Below are 17648 nucleotides of genomic sequence, written 5' to 3' on the forward strand. Positions count from 1 at the left end.
TTCCTGGTGCCTAGTAGAGGGAATTCTAAATATCGGATTCCAGTATTCTGGTTACTTACCAAAGTATTTCCATTCTAAATGCATGAATTGCAGTTTTGGTTTACACATTAGTCTCTTATGAGTTTAGTTTACATGAGTCGCCGTCTACTCTTGATCTGTCTGGAGGTGAACTCAACAAGTGAGACCTGCTGTGTAGAGTCATAATTTTTTCCGCAGTGTCTCCATTTCATCCCTTTCCTTTCCATTTCCATGGGTGATGGCCTATGTCCACATGACACTGGTTTCTCTCTGTAGCTTCTCATCATTTACCATGTCCATTCTGTGACCAGTGAGACTCTCTGGTGTCTGGAGCCCTGCTCTGTCGCATGCCCTCTATCACTTAGAGGCAGCAACTGCTTTCGGGGCTCCTTTAGCTGTGGGGGAATCAGTGATCCAAAGAGACACATGGAGTCCAAATACTCCTATATCTGATGTCTGGGTTTTGCAGAAGACAAACCTATGTGGCTCATGCTACCATACCTACTTGCCTTGCAGGGCTAATTTCTTGTGGACTCGAAGCAGTTTTCTTCATGATGGAAAGGGGGTACAGCTTCTGCCTCTGATCCTCTGAGGAGTCCTTCTCTGACTCAGAGATTGTTTTGTTAGTGCTAGCATAATTTTCCAAAATTTTCAATTTACTTTCTTACATGAATGAATGAATGAATGAATGTGATTCTGCCAGAGGGTCTGAGATCAACTGTCTAGGAAATAAGAAATCCTCCAGCTTCTCTGAGGTGTTGACCATTGTCCCAGTCTCCAGCCCGTTAGTTCTTTTAGCCCCTATTAGTTGTAGATATTGGACTTTAATTTTTCTAATGTATTTTTCCCAGGGTAAGTCAACTTATTGCCATCACCCCCACCCACATCCAGCCTTTCATTACCTTGGACACCAGATATTTGTTCTCATTGAGTTATTTTCTGACTAGTCCTCAAGGCAGGTACAATGTTTTATCTGCTTCTGTTTTTTTTTTTTTCACTTTGCTACTTTTGAGATATTTACTTGCAATGAAATTTACACATTTAGCTGCACAATTTGGTGAATTTTAAAATCATATAAAATTGTGTAAATCATCACCACAATCTAAACAGGGAAGTTTCTTTATCCTACAAAGTTTCCTTTTTCTGCTGCCTATTAAAGTGGCTAAAAGTCCTTAGAAACTCCATCTACCTCATACTTAACAACGCTTTGTAGGGAAACATTCAAGAGAGAATTTTATTTAAAAGCTTTAATCAGAGTGACATGCTCAAAGTTCTGACTTTGGGAGACTTCCAGGTCTGTAGTCCTGAGCATTTTCTCTGTTGCAGGCCACATTTGTCATCTACATCTGCTGTTGATGTAGAATATTTTCACAGATGGCAGGTGTCTTGGGCAAAGACTAACCCACTGGCCTCATTCCCTCTCCATTCCTGCCAGCTGCTGTTTTAACAGTTCTTGGTCAGCCTTGCAATTCATCCATTAATGTGTATAGTCTTTCCTTTGCCAATGAACTGAATGAAGTGTCACAGACCTTACCAGCTTTGGAAAACTGTGCTGTCCCGAAGGTGATCCACTCTTTTCAGTTCTTCATAAGGTCTCATTCCATTCAGAATTACAGCTCTTCCTTCATCAATAAGTATTTATTCTTTCCATGCTTCTTTTATCATATACCATTATCTGTCCATTATGATCATGTATAAACTTTGTAGTTATACCTCACTGGATCCATCCATCCATTCATCCATCCAGCCAGCCAGCCATCCATCCAACAAATAAGGATCCAATGTATGAATGAGTACATAAGGCAAATATTAGACAGCATTGCACTTTATAGCATCATCTAATTTTATCCTTAAAATAATGCTAATTTTACACTTGAGGAAAAAAAGGTGGCTTGAGTAAGGAATCTGATGACCAGTAAATGATAGTGTCATAACTCAAATCTGATTCTTCTGATTAACAAGATCATACATACTCCTTCCTGAGTTCTGAGTTGGTTGTGTTGTGTGTGTGTGTAATACCATAGTGGAGATATTCAGTAAGGATTTGGCTCTATGAGTCTGAAGTTCAATTGAGAGGTCTGGGACAGGAATAGATTTAGGATTCATTGTCATATGGATGGTCTTGGAAGCCTTAGGCACATAGATGGGACTGATGAGATCAAAAGAGTTGATCTCACTAGAATCATAGCCCAGACTTGGTCTGGTTCTAACAGTCCATGTTCCTCTGGACTCCACATGTTTATATGATTGCTTCCCTCTGTCAGCTGTTCTTCATGGTTTTACAGACAAACCCAATCACAACATCATCCCTTGGGATCCTTCTGTTAGTCTAAAGCTCTTTAAAGCTCACTTGTCTTTAAAGCTCAGGGCTTTGCTTCCACTCCCTCAAGGAAGGGAGATGGATGCCCTCTTTGGTGCCCATCCTCTGTATCCCCTGGCTGTGTGTAGGTTTTGACTCTGACTTACTGACCCCATACCCATCCACTTACCCACCAGTGGTCTGTTGTACGCATCCTTCCTCTCCCCAACATCCTTCATTGCTCAATGAACCTTTTGCTGACCTAAGGAAGCATTCCTCTTTCCTGATTTAACCTGGACAAAGTTGGAATTTATCATGGGGTTCAAGTATGCTGAGAAACTAAAGTGTGGAAAACCCTAAAATGGACATGAATGCTTTTTAAAAGTACAGATTTTGAATCCTACTTTTATTTATAAACTAATCAGAAACTTATCGGTGCTTCCTTATGGATTCCTTCCCCAAACCTTGCTCTTTTTTTTCCAACACTATTTGCCAAGCCCCATTTTTATAATTTTTGGGAGTTTCCCTCCAACTTGCCTAGATTTATCCTGTATTGATTTAGGGTTAATGAGAAGGGTCTAGCTGAGAGATGGATGAATGATTTTATTACCATAAGGAGAGCTAGAGCCCGGTACATCCCCATTCCTGGGACGTACTGTGTACATAATTAATGTTCATCCTGAGGGAAAACTCAGTAAAATATAAAATGGGAAATGAGTTTGTATTTCCCTAATACTTAGGAGAGCTTTTTGACCCTGAGGAGGAGTGAAACTTTTTGACACAAAGGGATTGTGGCGGTCCTTGTTGATATTTTTCATTTTTAAAGAAAGGAAAACAAAGCACTTTCTAAAGATAGTTTAAATGCCATCCTGCCTGGAGGAAGGGCAGTGGGCTAAATGACTTCTCAAGGTCTTTCTGAACCCAGGGATTTTTATAGCCACTCATCCAGAAAATGTAAAAATCAGCTAGCTGCATTTTCTCAGTAAGAGCTCGAAAGCAGTTTCTCTGTAAGTGTCCAGGTTTCAGTGATCTATTGCTGCGCCTCATTATGAACCAGAGCACCTTCTCCTAGATGCTGGAATCTTCTATTACCAGGACAAGCACAGGTCCATTTGCCTTGGACATCTGAGAGAGTCCCAGGAAACTCTGAGCAAGTCCAGAGGGTTGGTACTAATTATCTACCTGGGTGGCATTGTACCACGAGCACCCGGGAGAACTAACTGAGACATTGTTTATTTCGGCTCAGGAAGGAGAATCTGTGTTGGTTATTGAAGGGCCCAACACTAGGGATTGGGAGACTTGAGTCTGGGCCTGGCTCAGCCCCTGACTAGCTATGGCACAAGTTTCTGTGCCTGCCTAGATCTGGTGGTGTAGAAGTTAGGTGTGCAGATGTTGGAGCCCACCTGGGTCTACCACTTACGCAGTAACTGAATGACCTTGAGCAAGCTACTGAGACCCCGTAAGCTCAGTTTACAGTTTTGCCTTCTGTAAAGTTTTGATAATAGTGCCTACTTTATAGAATCATAGTGAGCATTAAAGGGCATAATTGATACATAGTATGTAATCAATCGCTGGTACGATAGTAGGGGCTCACTTCCTGTTGATACTGTCATTGGTTTAGTTTTGTTGTTTGCGGAAGGAGAGACTGGGTAATGAGTCAGATGTTACTTTTTCTATAGTGGCATCTATTTCATCTCCTTCTCCCATCCTCATCTTCTTAGGGTCCCCACAATGTCCCCCACCCACAAGGCTAATTGTAACATAGCCTGTTGTGTTGACTTCCCTCTTTCCCATAGCACAGGGCCCCTCCCATGCTGCTCTTCGCATGCGGTGGGCCAGTGTTTGATGAAGGATCCTGTCAGGTCTACAAGTGTACAGCCTCCTCTGCCCCGGCCATTAATCCCGCCAAGCGCTGAGCAATGGTGGTGCCAAGCCTTCCTCCTGTGAGCAATGTGCAAGACTGCCTGACATTCATAAGTTCCGGAGCTGTTTTTTCCCTCCCTATAACAAAGTCATCTCCACACTTTTACATTATAGATCATCCTGGAGCTTTATTTTCACCATCACTGGGCTGGAAAGGGGACTAAGATATCCCACATTTCCCTCCTCCTCAAAATCAAGCATCTCAAATAAAAACCGTTTCCCTTCTCATCTTTTCCGTTTGCTCTCCTAATACTCAAATGAAAACGAGACTCAGTCTTTTGATTTTCATTCCTTTGTCAATTTTCCAGTGGCTGCCAACCCAAGAGCGGCCGGGAAAGGCTTCAGCAGCTCCTCATGGGCAAGAGCGTGATGGTGGCAGCTCCGTCACCAGACAGACGGGAAGCCTAGGGGTTCTCTCAGTGTGAGTTTTGCTAATGCCCCAGGACTAGTTTGACTAAACAGCTTTTACAGCCGTAAAGTCTGTGAAGCAGTCTGGGAACTAAACTATTCTAAATAGCATGTGTGGGCATAGTGTGCTCATATACGGGGTAGGCAAAAACTTTAGAAGCTGGTTTCAATTTCCAGCTCCTCCTGGGCTTCACTGTGCTGTTAGAATAATTTAACTCTCCATCTACTGTAAGAATGTAATCAGATGTCCTCGTCTATAGAAGGGTATGAATAATTTATTGTGTGACCCTATCATGAACACTTTCCATTTGAATGAAGACAATATATTTGCTCTGGAGTGTCTCCTTGGTGTTTCTCAAATCATACATGTAAGGTAGCCATGTGGCTCTAATTAATATTTCAACCTGATTTTACACACACACACACACACACACACACACACACACACACACCCTCCCACCTGCCTTGGGTGGGATTCTGTCATGCAGGGTGTCATGCAGGGTGTCATGCAGGGTCTTAGCTCCTGCTCCCCACATAAGAGCGTAGCACATGGTGAGGCCAAAAAGGAACACCCACGGAGCCATAGGTAGGGGAGTCATACCACTATATTCTTGCTGGTGGCATCCGCCTTTCTGCAATCCACAATCCACAATCTGCCCTTGCTAGCCCCCATTTTCTGCTAGCGTAGCCACAGCAGTTATATTAGTGGCCAATGGCTCACTGGTTACAGCTGACAGCCAACTAGCCACAGCTGATGGCCATCCAATCACAGTTGATGGCCCTTTACTACCTGAGCAAGCACCTTTCCACGTGAGGCTGAGAGCCTGGAAACTGCTCTCCTGGTCTGTCCCCCCAAATTCTCTCTACAGTCCGCCACTGCCTGATGTGCCTGGACCGATATCACAATGGACCAGACTGGCAAGAGCTTTTCGTTTTACTAATGGATGATTATTAAGCTTAGTTCTTCCTTCTCTTTCAACTTTTGACATACGGATTTTTATTCTGTTTGGCTCTTCACTGAAGGAAGGGAGCAATTTATTTGCCAGGTGTGGTTCATTGTTTTAAAATTAAATTCACTGCACCCTTTTGTTTTTTCCCTCTAAACAACCTATTTACCTGTTTTTACTGTGTTTATGTTTCTTACTTTCTTGTCCCTGTCATTGTACCTGTCTCTTCCTCCTCCTCTTTATTTCTCTTATTCACTCTTCCTTCCTTCCTCCCTCCCTTCCTCTCTCTCTCTCTCTCTCTCTCTCTCTCTCTGTCACACACACACACACACACACACACACACACACACTCACTCACTGGCATGGCTGGATCTCTGGCTTTCATATAAACCATTCCGCCTGCCATGTTCTATAAGCTCTGATGCTTAAGTGATGTCCCCTGATGAGCCATTGGATGATTATTGCCCCATGGGAGGCAATTGTTGTCAATAGTTAGAAAGGAAGTTCCTTGATGCTGAGGTTTCTTCCTGTTACCTTTCCTTTGCTTGGACACACACATTCCTTTGTGCTTGACAGTTTCAGTTGCGGGTTTGTTGACGCCTACCTTGGGATTTATTCTGTTGGAGAGTAACTACTTCTATGCTTGGGACAGAAAACTTTGGCTAACCTTCTTGGTTAGCTTGGCAATGCTAATATGTAAAAGTGATTCAGATTTTGTGGGGCCTAAAGCTAACAAAAGAAAATGACTTTAACATTACAGATAAATTATGTGCAAGGCCTTAAAAGGGACCAAGTACAGAGCCCAGAAGCCTAAGGTTCACTAATTTCATAATAAATTTGTTTCTTCTAATGCGGGATCCTCTTTGTAAGACCCTAAAATATTTTGCTCCTCCAAAAGCTCTGTTTGCTTTGCTCTAGTTCACTAAGACACCTTGATTGCCCACCTGCCGTGTATACACTTACATTTAAATATAGGAGAATTGCCATTTGGCTTTTGAGCCTATTGTGCAGGCCACTGCAGGGTTACCACCCTGTCACATTTGTTCCTGACTCATATTGGTTTCAGCTTCCGGTCCCTCAGGTCTTGGCCTTCTCTTCTATGTACACTTGGGTCCTATCTCTTCTGATCCTTCCTTTTCTAAAATAAATTTCCCTACATTTTGATTCAGGGAGAAATTTCCTGTTATACTTACAGCCCCAAGGAACCCAAATTCCATTGCCGGAGGGTAGTATGCAGATAGGCTAGACCTGGTTGTCTGGTTAGAAATGAGGGAGAGGTTTCAGACAGTGGGTAGCTTTAATTGCACTCATAATGAATCCAAGCCAAGCTGTTGACCTGTGTCCATAAGTCTCTTTAGTCATATGTCAGCTCCTTCCACCATAATAGAGGAAAATACCATCCTTTTTCCTTGTAACAACTGTTGCAATCTCGTATTATGTAAAGGCAAAACACTTCCTTTGTATCATGGTATATCTGAAGGGCCTCTGATGAAAGGAACTGAACCCAACCTAAGAATTCCAGAAGGGTTCCATGAGGAGGTCACAGAAAACCACAAATGCCAAATCAACCAGCTTGAACTTTAGGAAAGTGGAATCCATTGACCAGGGTGGTGACTTCGCCAGCTTTTCCTTTCAGAAATCTCCTGCTAGCAGCTCATGGGATGTGGGTTGAAGGAAGCCATACTAGAGGCAAAAAAAATGGTTAACCACTGCAATCCAAGTGAGAAACTAGGACAGTGTTGGCAGAAAGGGAGAAGAGGCAAAGGAGATAAGAGGTGAAGGATTCAATATTTAGGAAATAAAGTAGAACTGAATATATCAGAGCTCGAGATTTAAGTCACAATCAGTGGCAAGACTGCACAAGGACCACATCTTTCCTGCCAGCTCTACCTCATCCCTTTTCCAGCTGGGACAGAAAGACTATGGGGGGAGCATGGCATGTTAAGCTATGTTACCAACTCTAGCCTGTGGCAGGTCAGTGGTGAGTGAAGGAAACACTGCTCAGAGGACCTCAAATCCTAATCAGCTACAGCTGCTGTGGCCGGGAAGGCTCCTCGCTGTCTTCAATAGTTCCATCTGGGCTCGCTTTGTCTCTCAGGCTGCTGATTTAAGAGGGCAGCCTTGCCTTTCACTGGTGTTTACGATGGGTGACGCAGGGACTCTTGAATGCGAGAAGCACTGTAATTCATAGAGCTCACGATTTCCACTGGGTGAAACTCAGGTATATAAAGCCTAGACTGGAAACCAAGGCCTCCTAGATTCTAATCAGACAGGCCTGATTCCTCTCCTTCCAGTGGCTTTTATGACCCATCCTTGCCGGAGATGACAGAGTTCCTCATTGTCCACTGAAAGGTAAAAATCCGTAAGAGGCAATTCAATTTCACAGGTCATAAAGTTATATGTCCACTTCTTGCACTTCTTCTTGTTTATTATGGTGGAAAACTTCTGAGTTCACCATCTATAGTTTGTCAGTGGATAGAAATGGTTTTATCCCACATGTTTCTCCTACTTCCTGCCACCCTCTCTCCTCACCCTGGCTTTGCTTATCTCTCCTTCTGTTCTTTACCCACGAGACCCCTCACATCAAGGCTTGCCATTTCTTGGCAGATGAAAACAATCTGTCTGTTGCTCGGATTAAGGAGGCAGTCCGTCTAGGTGGTGGGATTTGTGGTGAAGGGGTGTGGGTAGGGGAGGTAAGCAAGAAGGGGGACAGATACTACCTTTTCTGAGCAGTATTTTCAAGTAACTACATAGTTTTCTTTTCACCTTGGCCCCAAAGTGTTACATACACAGATACAGTGTTCTCATCTTGAAGGCAGTAAAAATCTACTTCCCCATGTTAATTGTTCCCTTACTTCCATTAAACCAGGTATGGAGGCATATTTCATGGTATTAGCCTTGTATACAGCCCCTTGAGGGAGAAGCCTTCTGTTTCAGGTGACTTCTTGCCCACATGGCCATTCATAGAGCTCATGATTTCCACTGGAAATGGCTGATCGAACCAGGAATAAACCCTTGACCAGAAGAAAGCCAGCCAACTCATTGCCTGGCCTAGGGCTTGCAAAACCTGGGTCAATCGGATTCTTTTTTTTTTTTTTTTGAGAATTTGTTTGTTTTTCACATTTTATTATAAAAAATTCAAACATTTATTAAAATGGAAAGAATTACACATTAAATATTTATAAGCCCACCACTAGATTCTATAATGAACATTTCACTTTGTTTTCACACATGGTGTTCCATTAATACATCTTATTTTTTAATGCAAGTCAAAATTAGTTGCAGCTATCACTACACTATGAGAATGTTGTCAGCTGGTGGAGAGTATCGGAGTTGAAAGGTCATGTAGACTAGAGGATAGAGGTGACTGGGTCTGAGCCATGGACACATGGGATGTGATAGGTCCAGTTTGCAGAGAGAAGGAAATGGAACAGACATGTGGAGAAAAGCAGAGACTGTGATCTCTGTGGGCCACAGAGATGCAGAGAGAAATCTCTTTGGAAGTTTTTCCAGTACTCAGTTATGATTTCCATGGGACCCAGCTGTACTTATTTTGTAATATTATTTCTGGATACGAGATTCCTGTGTCCTTATATCTGACAACCGAAATGCTCCTACATTGAATACCCTGTCTGTTTTCAGCACATGGTCACTGGGCTCCACCCCTGGTCCAGTGACTGTTAGGCCCTCTGAGGACACAGTTCTCTCTGCCTGGAATGCCGGGACTCCATGACCCACCAGTCCACACCTACTCTTCTTTTAATGGCCCATCTCTGTGAAGCTTTCCCTGACTGGCCAAGGCAGGAGGACTCAATCCCTCGTTTGTGCTACGAGAGACCTTCATACATACTTGTATGTACCGATCTCCACATTGTGTCATAGTTCACACTTTATGCGTCTGAGTCTTCTGTAGACTCTAAGTGATGATGCAGTGATGTAGTCATGTTTGTTTTACCAAGAACTAACAGATTCTTTGGTACACAGTAGGCCTGCAGTAAACATAGCAAGGTTGATGTGTATTTTCTTCCATTGGTATGAACTGTAAAGACGTCTGGACCTTTTCTGCTAGAGGGTTGCAGCAACCATGGAAGTGCGCTTGCTCGGACCTTCCTCCTGGAGTGCAGTGAGCCGACACCCTCCATTTGCAGTGTGGAGCATCCGTCGTGGTGTTTCAGCTGAGGACACATACTCCTCCAGCTGCTCTAGCCAACGACTGAGTACAGGGAATGTGTGTTGGTACAGTAGTATGATCTAGCCATTTCTGCCTAATGTGGAGCTGTTCAGAACTTTCTCAGAGCTTCACTGCAGTCTGAGGCCTTTCCTACCCAATCCCCCTTCCTTCCCTCTCTCCTTTCAAGGGTGATGGGCCTGCATCATGGTCTGAGGGCTACCCTGCTTAGTCCTGCTCCCTCTCTCCGTTTTATCGTTCCTCGGTATTATTCCTGAATAAGTCTCTTGCATTTCTCTCTCTGTCTTGGTGTCTGCTTCTTTGAGAACCCAAGCAGTCACAGTTACTGGAAGTGGTTCAAAAATGTCAGGTGGTAGAGTGAGGTTTGGCAACTAGATCTCCGATCACCATCTGGCTGTCCAAAAGGATCTCAGCCAGAGTGGTATGTATTTCATAGACAATTCTTGAAAAAAAAAAAAAAAAAAAATGGCAGTCCACTGGTAAATGTTCCCATGGAGGGAAGGCTCTCCCTGGTGTGGTGACTCAGACATTGGAAAGGTATAAGGGAAGAATGCACAGGACAGTGGAATTGGCTGGCTATTACTCAGTTGCCTTCACCGTCTCTAGTGGGAAAATGAAAAGCTGAGGGCATTGAACAAACAGCTAAGACATACGAGGTGTGGTCACAAAATACGGTGAATGTTTACATTAAAAAACCTTATTACAGTAAAAGACACATTGCCATTAATCCCCTTCAAAATACTCCCCTCACTTTGAACACACTTATGCCATCATTTTTTCTGAAGCAGTTCTGGAAGTCCTCTTTCGTGAGTGTCTTTACTTCATCCTCCATCATGACACACGTCGCTTCTGGTACGGACATTTCTGTCAAATAAAAATATTACAGTGTGTCCTCATCCACTTTATTCACCGAATCTGGTATCGTATGACTTCTGGCTCTTCCCCAAAGTCAAAATGACCATGAGAGGTAAATGTTTTGAATTGATTCAGGACATTGAGGCAGCCACGACAGTGCAACTAAAGACACTCATGAAAGAGGACTTCCAGAACTGCTTCAGAAAGTGGCAAGAGTGATGGGATAAGTGTGTTTGAAGCAAGGGGGAGTATTTTGAGGGAGACTGGTGGCAATGTGTCTTTTACAGTAATAAATTTGTATTTAACTTAAACATTCACCATATTTTTTGATCAAGCCTGGTAAGTGTGTTGTCCAGAGAGCAATTCTGGTAGCTTAAAAAGGTTATTATCTCCTGCAGTGGATGATTAGACATAGCTGAGGGGCAAATGCAAGTTCTGGTAGTTGGGGTCATAGAGCTTCAAATATTGAATCTTTAGCTGAAGTTCAGGTCAGAGCTCTGGTTGGGAAAATTTTAGACCCTGAAATACGGTTACAAGGACATCTAGGTGGATGTCATGGAGATTGTACTGCTGCAGACTTTCTTGAACTCTCAGAGCATGAGAAATTAACACCACCTTCTTAATAAGAGGTAACACTTCTATTTTGGAAGAGACTGCAGAGGGCTTTTCTCCACAAGACAACAGATGCCCTCAATAGGAAGTGCCTATACTTCCTTTCTTAGTTGCCCAGGCCAATGACCAGGGTTAAATCTCAGCATAATCCACCTGGGGAAGTGTTGCGCCTGATAAGGAAATAAAGGTCCTAAGTCCTACGTCCCATAGAGATGCAAGAATTGGCCAGTGTTTCTTGGCAGAAACAGAGGACCACCCTCTCTGCATGAATATGGAAGGTGTTCAGAGGCGGGAACATAAGAGGGAATCAGGGTACCTTGACTTGGGGCCTCTCTCAGGATATGGTTTTAAATCCTGGCAAAGATTTTAGGGTTTGGGACAAACTCATTGCTAGAGTGAATCTTAGAAGCCTGCAGAAAATATATTGTATGCTGAGCCGAACAGAAATGCCTGAGTTGCTGTAAAAGATGGTGTAGGAATGATTTAGGGGCCTCACACTCGGGGTAGTGAGCATGCGGGAATGGATGTGCTATCAGCCTGGAACACCCACCAGAAGAATATAGTCGTGAGAGGGCTGAGAGCACAGTCTATTAACAAAGGCCATCCAGACTGCTGGAGACGGGGGCAGAGTATCACTGAAAAGTGCATTGGTGGCTCTCCTCAGCAGGGCAGGGCTGACCACAGGAGAGGCTGTCACAAAACTTGGCATATTGATGCAATGGAAATGATGAAACCCCAAAGCAAGAGAAGGCAGGTAGCAATTCTTAACCTTTCAGAAGCTGGTAAGACTGGAGGATAGATATATATTTTCACGGGAGGGAGAGCATAGCATAAAGAAGATAGTCAAGGGTATTGTAACAGTTATATAAGATATTAGAGGGATAGTAGCTTGGGGGAGGGGAGTTATCACTTTTTGAGGGGTGTAAATGTCTAACTATTATGTTGTTTTGTACACCTGAAACTAAACAAAAAAACAAAAAACGAGTTGGGGACAGTTGAGAGGGCTTGAGGGATTGACCCACAGGGAGTTAAGGAACTGTTTACTTGACCAGTTCATTAAGCACGTTTTCAGTCTTCCAGACACTCACAAGAGACAGTTTTACCAAATGTTTCACCGTCATGTAGCACAGGTCCCCATTTCTTCAACTTCATTTAATAGTTTCCCTTGAGCCAGGTTCATATATTTTAGGTTTTTGCTAACCTAAGCACCCATTTTTAGGTACAAATTTCTGTATCAGTTAGCTCTTGCTGCATAATAAACCACCCCCAAATTCAGTGGCATATAGAATATAATAACCATTTATTATTTTGCTCACAAATCTGCTTCAGATCGTGTACCTGCAGATTGGCTGTGATGGCTTTGATTCAAGCTGCAGGCCTGGGGATCAGCCTTTGCTCCATGTACCACTTTTATTTTGGAACCAATGGGTTACCCAGTGCATGTTCTTCCCATGGCAAAGCGAAAGCCCAAGTGAACAATCCCTATTGCACAATCACAACTCACACCTTTTTTCATGTCACATTGCTCACTTTCCATTGGACAAATCAAGTCATGTGGCCAAAAACAACCAACAACAATGGGGTGGGGCAGTATGTACTTCCACAGTGGAAAGGAATGCAGTGAATATTTTGTAAACACTAGTCTGAACTATCATAAGTATGGTAATTTGGGGAAATTATGTTAGAAATCTAACTAGAGTACTTGGATATATATATGAGTGTGGATTGCAAGACGGTTCTAGACTAGAGATCAAATTTTGGAGTTAGTAGCATGTAGGTGCAAATAAAGCCATAACCCAGCATTAGATACCAAGGGCGGGTGTGAAGATAAAGAACAGAAGAGGTCCAGTTACAGAGCACTGGCGTCCTCTGGCTTTCCGAGATTGATAAAAAGAGGAACTAACAGAGGACATAGGGAGAGAGTGATCGGTAAGATAAGGGGAAAGTCAGGAGAGCCATGGGGTATGGGATTCTTTATAGAATTTGTTTTCAAAGTACTTGGGTGAAAATTTTGAGCCTTAAATACTTATGTTAGAAAAGGAAAAAAAGGCCGGAAATTAATAAGATGACCATCCAATTTAAGGAGTTAGAAAAAAAGGCAACAAAATAAACCCAAAGAAAAGAGCAGGAGGAATGATAATAATAGAGCAGACATCAGTGCAACATAAAAACAGAGACAATAATGAGGATTAACAACACCAAATATTTATTTTTTTGAAAAGACCAATTCCAATGACATAACTAGGGTGATTACCAATTCAAAAGAGAGAAGGCCCAAATCAATAATATTAGAAATGGAATAGAAGACAAACTGCAAGTGCTACAGAGATAAAAAAGGATAATAAAGAGATATTATGATTAATTCTATACCAATAAATTTGAAAATGGATGAAGTGGACAAAATACCCCCAAATTTAAGTTACTAAATCTGAATTAAGAAGAAATAGAAAGCTGACTAGTCTATAACAATTAAAAATATTAACTATGTAGTAAAATCTTCCCGTAAAAATATCACCAAGCCCCAGAAGTTTTTTCTTTTCATTTATGCCAAATTGAAACATCCAAAACAGAAATGTTTCTGTTTATCTTAACTGTTGCAGAATATAGTAAAAAGGGGACACTCTTTACCTCATTCATGAGATTGGCAGAATTTGATACCAATAACTGAACAACAGTAGAGGAAATGATTATTATAGGTCAATATCTCTTATGAACCTAGATGCAAAATTCTAAAACAAAATATTAGTAAATAGCATCTATAGATACATTAATGAAAATAGTATATGATGACCAATTTGGGTTAGATACCCCAATGCAAGATTAGTTTAACATTAGATTATTAATTACTATAATTCAATAAACAAATTAAAAGAAAAAATGAAAAAATCATGGTTATTTCAACAGATGCAGAAAAGTTTTTTTGCATAATTCTGCACATATTTATTATTATTTTTTAAAACTCTTAGAAAACTAGCAAAAGTAGGAAATTTCTTTAACAGTGAAATGCAATCTACAAGAGACCTAAAGCAACTGTGACATTTTAGTGGTTAAAATGTTGAAAACATCCTTAATAAAATAAACAAATCAAGGGTGTTTATTCTCATCACTTTTATTCAACATTGCACTGCTAACCAGAGAAGAAAGATAAGAAAACATAATAAAAGGTAAAAGAATTAGAAAGGAAGAAACAAAAGGGTGATTTTTCACAATTATTGTATATGTAGAGAACCTACAATGATTTAATTTATTAGGATAAAAAAGAGTTAAGCAAGGATGTTGGATATAAAATCAGTATATGAAAATTAATTGCATTTCTATACCCAGCAACAAACATTTAGAAAGTGTAATTTTTAAAAATCAGCATTTGTTCTGGCTTCTAGTAACAGTAGAGTCCTTGGCTGAACAATCTTTCCTCAGATCACAATTAGAAAATATCAAAAAATATTTTTAGAATTATCTAACATTTTGGAAAAGCAGGAGAGTTACCAAAAGCAGACAGAAACTAGTAGGGAGTCAGTTCTTAAAAGATAAACTATGACTTAGATATTTCAGTGTGTGGCACTCCCCAATGCAGTAAAGCTCACTGGGCAGAATGCCACATCCTTACTGTCATAATGTGTTAGAGAACAGGATTTGAGACTAGTAAAAAATGTAGAAAATTACGTAGGAAATCCTAGATGGTTGGGACCTATGGAGGGGTGAATACCCAAATCTTCTATATAATCCACTAAAATCCTTGAATGACCAGTCTCTCTCCTTGCACAGAGGAGACTCCAGAAGAAGGTGTGACAAGACGAACAGACAACGAAGAAAATCAATGAAAATTGAGAGAACTGAGGAGAGATTTAAGCTTCTGTCCATTGCAAGAGAGACAACATTTTGAGTTTGAGTCTAGCTAAGTTTAGAAAAGATCATTCTTCAGGGGAAAATAACAAAATCCAAACTTTATACAATTTCTATAATGTCCAGTATCAATCAATTATCAATAGACACATGAAAGAAACAGACAAATGTGACCCAGAGCAAGAATAAAATAAGTTAATAGACCCCAGTTCCAAGATGATGCAGATGTTGCAATGAGGACACAGGGACTCTAAAGCAGCTATTATGTGCGTGTCCAAGGATTTAGAGGAAGATAGATTCATAATGAACAGATGGGAAATATAATCAGAGAACTAAAATCTATAAAAAAGAACAAAATGGAAATTCTAGAGCTGAAAACTACCATAACTGAAATGAAAAATACACTGAATGGGTTTAACAGCAGATTGGAGATGGCAAAAGAATCAGATAACATAAAGCTAGAACAATAGAAATTACACAACTGAGAAGTAAAGAGAAAAATATTGAATAAGAAAAAGCTTCAGAGATCTGTATGGTAATATTAAGCAATCTAATAATACATGTAATTGGGACACAGAAGAAGAGGTAAAACAAACAAAAAACCAGAAAAAGATATTTGAAGAGATATCGGGTGAAAACTACCAAGATAGACAGAGAAGTAAAAAAATATATGTACAATTTCATGGTCAACTGATTTTTGACAAAAACACCAAAAGCAATAAAAAGGGAAAAGGAAAGTCCTTTCAAAAATTGTGGTCGGATAAATGGATATCTATATGGAAAAAAATCAAACCTTAACATACAAAACCATTAATTCATAAATCTAAAATTAAAAGCTAAAACTTAAAATTTTAGGAAAAAATATAGAAAGATATCTTTGCAACCTGGGGTTAAAAAAATTATCTTAGACTTATATTGAAAACAACAATTTAAAAAAAATGTAACTGATAAATCATAGATCAAAATCGAAAATATCTGCTTACCATAATAAACTGTTATGTAAATGAATAGGCTAGACACAGACTGGGAAATATATGATCTTATGCATATTTAGGCCATCCAGTGAAACTAGATTTAAAAATAAGAAGGTTTACTTTTCAAAGGGCAACATAAAAGAAGTTAAGGAGACAAGATACAAATTTGGCAAAGAAACTTATAACACATAATTATCAAAAGATGCAAATCCCGAATCTCTGAAGAACATCTCAAGAACACCTATCCATAAAATGAGTACATTATAAGAAGACAAAGGTGAATAATCCAGTAAAAAAATGGACGATCACTTCTCAGAAGCACCGAATTAGAAAAAGATATTAACCTCTTCAGTAAGAAAATACTAATTGAGACCAAAATGAAGTATTTCACATTCAGTATATTCTTGAAAATTAGAAAGTCCAACAACATCAAGTTTGACAAAAATGTGGATCAATCAGAGCTCTTATACACAGCATGCAGAAGTGACAAATGGTGCTAACATGTTGGGAAAAAAGCTTGGTATTACCCAGTTTACATGAAAATACACATACCCTTTAACTTAGCAACTCTTTTCCTTGATCTATACCTAGAGCAACTCAGGTACATATCACCAGGAGACGTGCATAAGAATGTTTACACTAGCACTCTTTGTGATAGCCGAGTGTTAGAAACAGTCCAAATATCCGTCAACAATAAAATGAATAAATATATTGTTGAATAAATGGAATAGTGGTCACCAGTGAAAATAAATGAACTATAGGAATAGACAGCAGCATAGATAAATCTCAGGAATGTGAAACTGAACAACAAAAAAACAAGATCCAGAAACACAGGATGGGATTCCATTTATGTAAAGTTTAAAATCATGCAAAACTAAATAATATATTGTTTAGAAATAAAGATATATGTCACAAAATAATAAATAAAGCGGTTGGTAAGCAGCAAATACAGGGAAGTGGTCTCTGTGAGAATAGGGAGATGGATGAGATTGGTGATAGGCACAAAGATAGCTTCATGGGTAATAAAATATTCCACTTCTTCACTGGGATGTGAGTAGGTGGGTATATGCCAGTATACATAAATATATATGTTCATTCAATAGTGAATAAAAAATGAAAATATAAATATCTTTCTGGGTAACATTTATTGCCTCAGCATGTTCACCACAGTTCTGGACGTGGGACATACGATGTCTGAATTTCAGCTCATAGAACAATTTAACGGGTGAGTATATCGCTCTTGCTCCCATCTCTTAGCCCTATGTTCTTTTCCACCTCACAATTTCCACTCTCCCTTGTGAATGTAAAAACAAATCCTATGACAAAGTACTCGGGCATTATCAGGAGAAGCAATAGGAATAAACTTAAAAATTAACTTAACCTTTCTCTCTAAAAGTCTTTGTTTTGAGGTATGTCTATTTTTAAGGGTTTCACCAGTGGTTGTATCAATCCTTGATAAAATTAGTCAGTTAGCATTTGAAAACTCACATTGAGGTTGATGCCTTTGACCTCTTGGTCTCAAGATCTACCCCTTACAACCAGAAGGATCTTTAATGTCCAGACTCAATATGTAAGGTCTA

The 17648-nt window shown here is 40.3% G+C and overlaps 1 long non-coding RNA gene across 1 annotated transcript in view; it reads left to right on the top strand.

Moving 5' to 3' along the window:
* LOC141569319 (uncharacterized) overlaps positions 1-17648 on the top strand; it is a 389769-nt gene that overhangs the window by 200625 nt on the left and 171496 nt on the right. The window lies entirely within an intron of this gene.

This window comes from Rhinolophus sinicus, linkage group LG17, assembly GCF_036562045.2.
Source record: "Rhinolophus sinicus isolate RSC01 linkage group LG17, ASM3656204v1, whole genome shotgun sequence".
Lineage (NCBI taxonomy): Eukaryota > Metazoa > Chordata > Mammalia > Chiroptera > Rhinolophidae > Rhinolophus > Rhinolophus sinicus.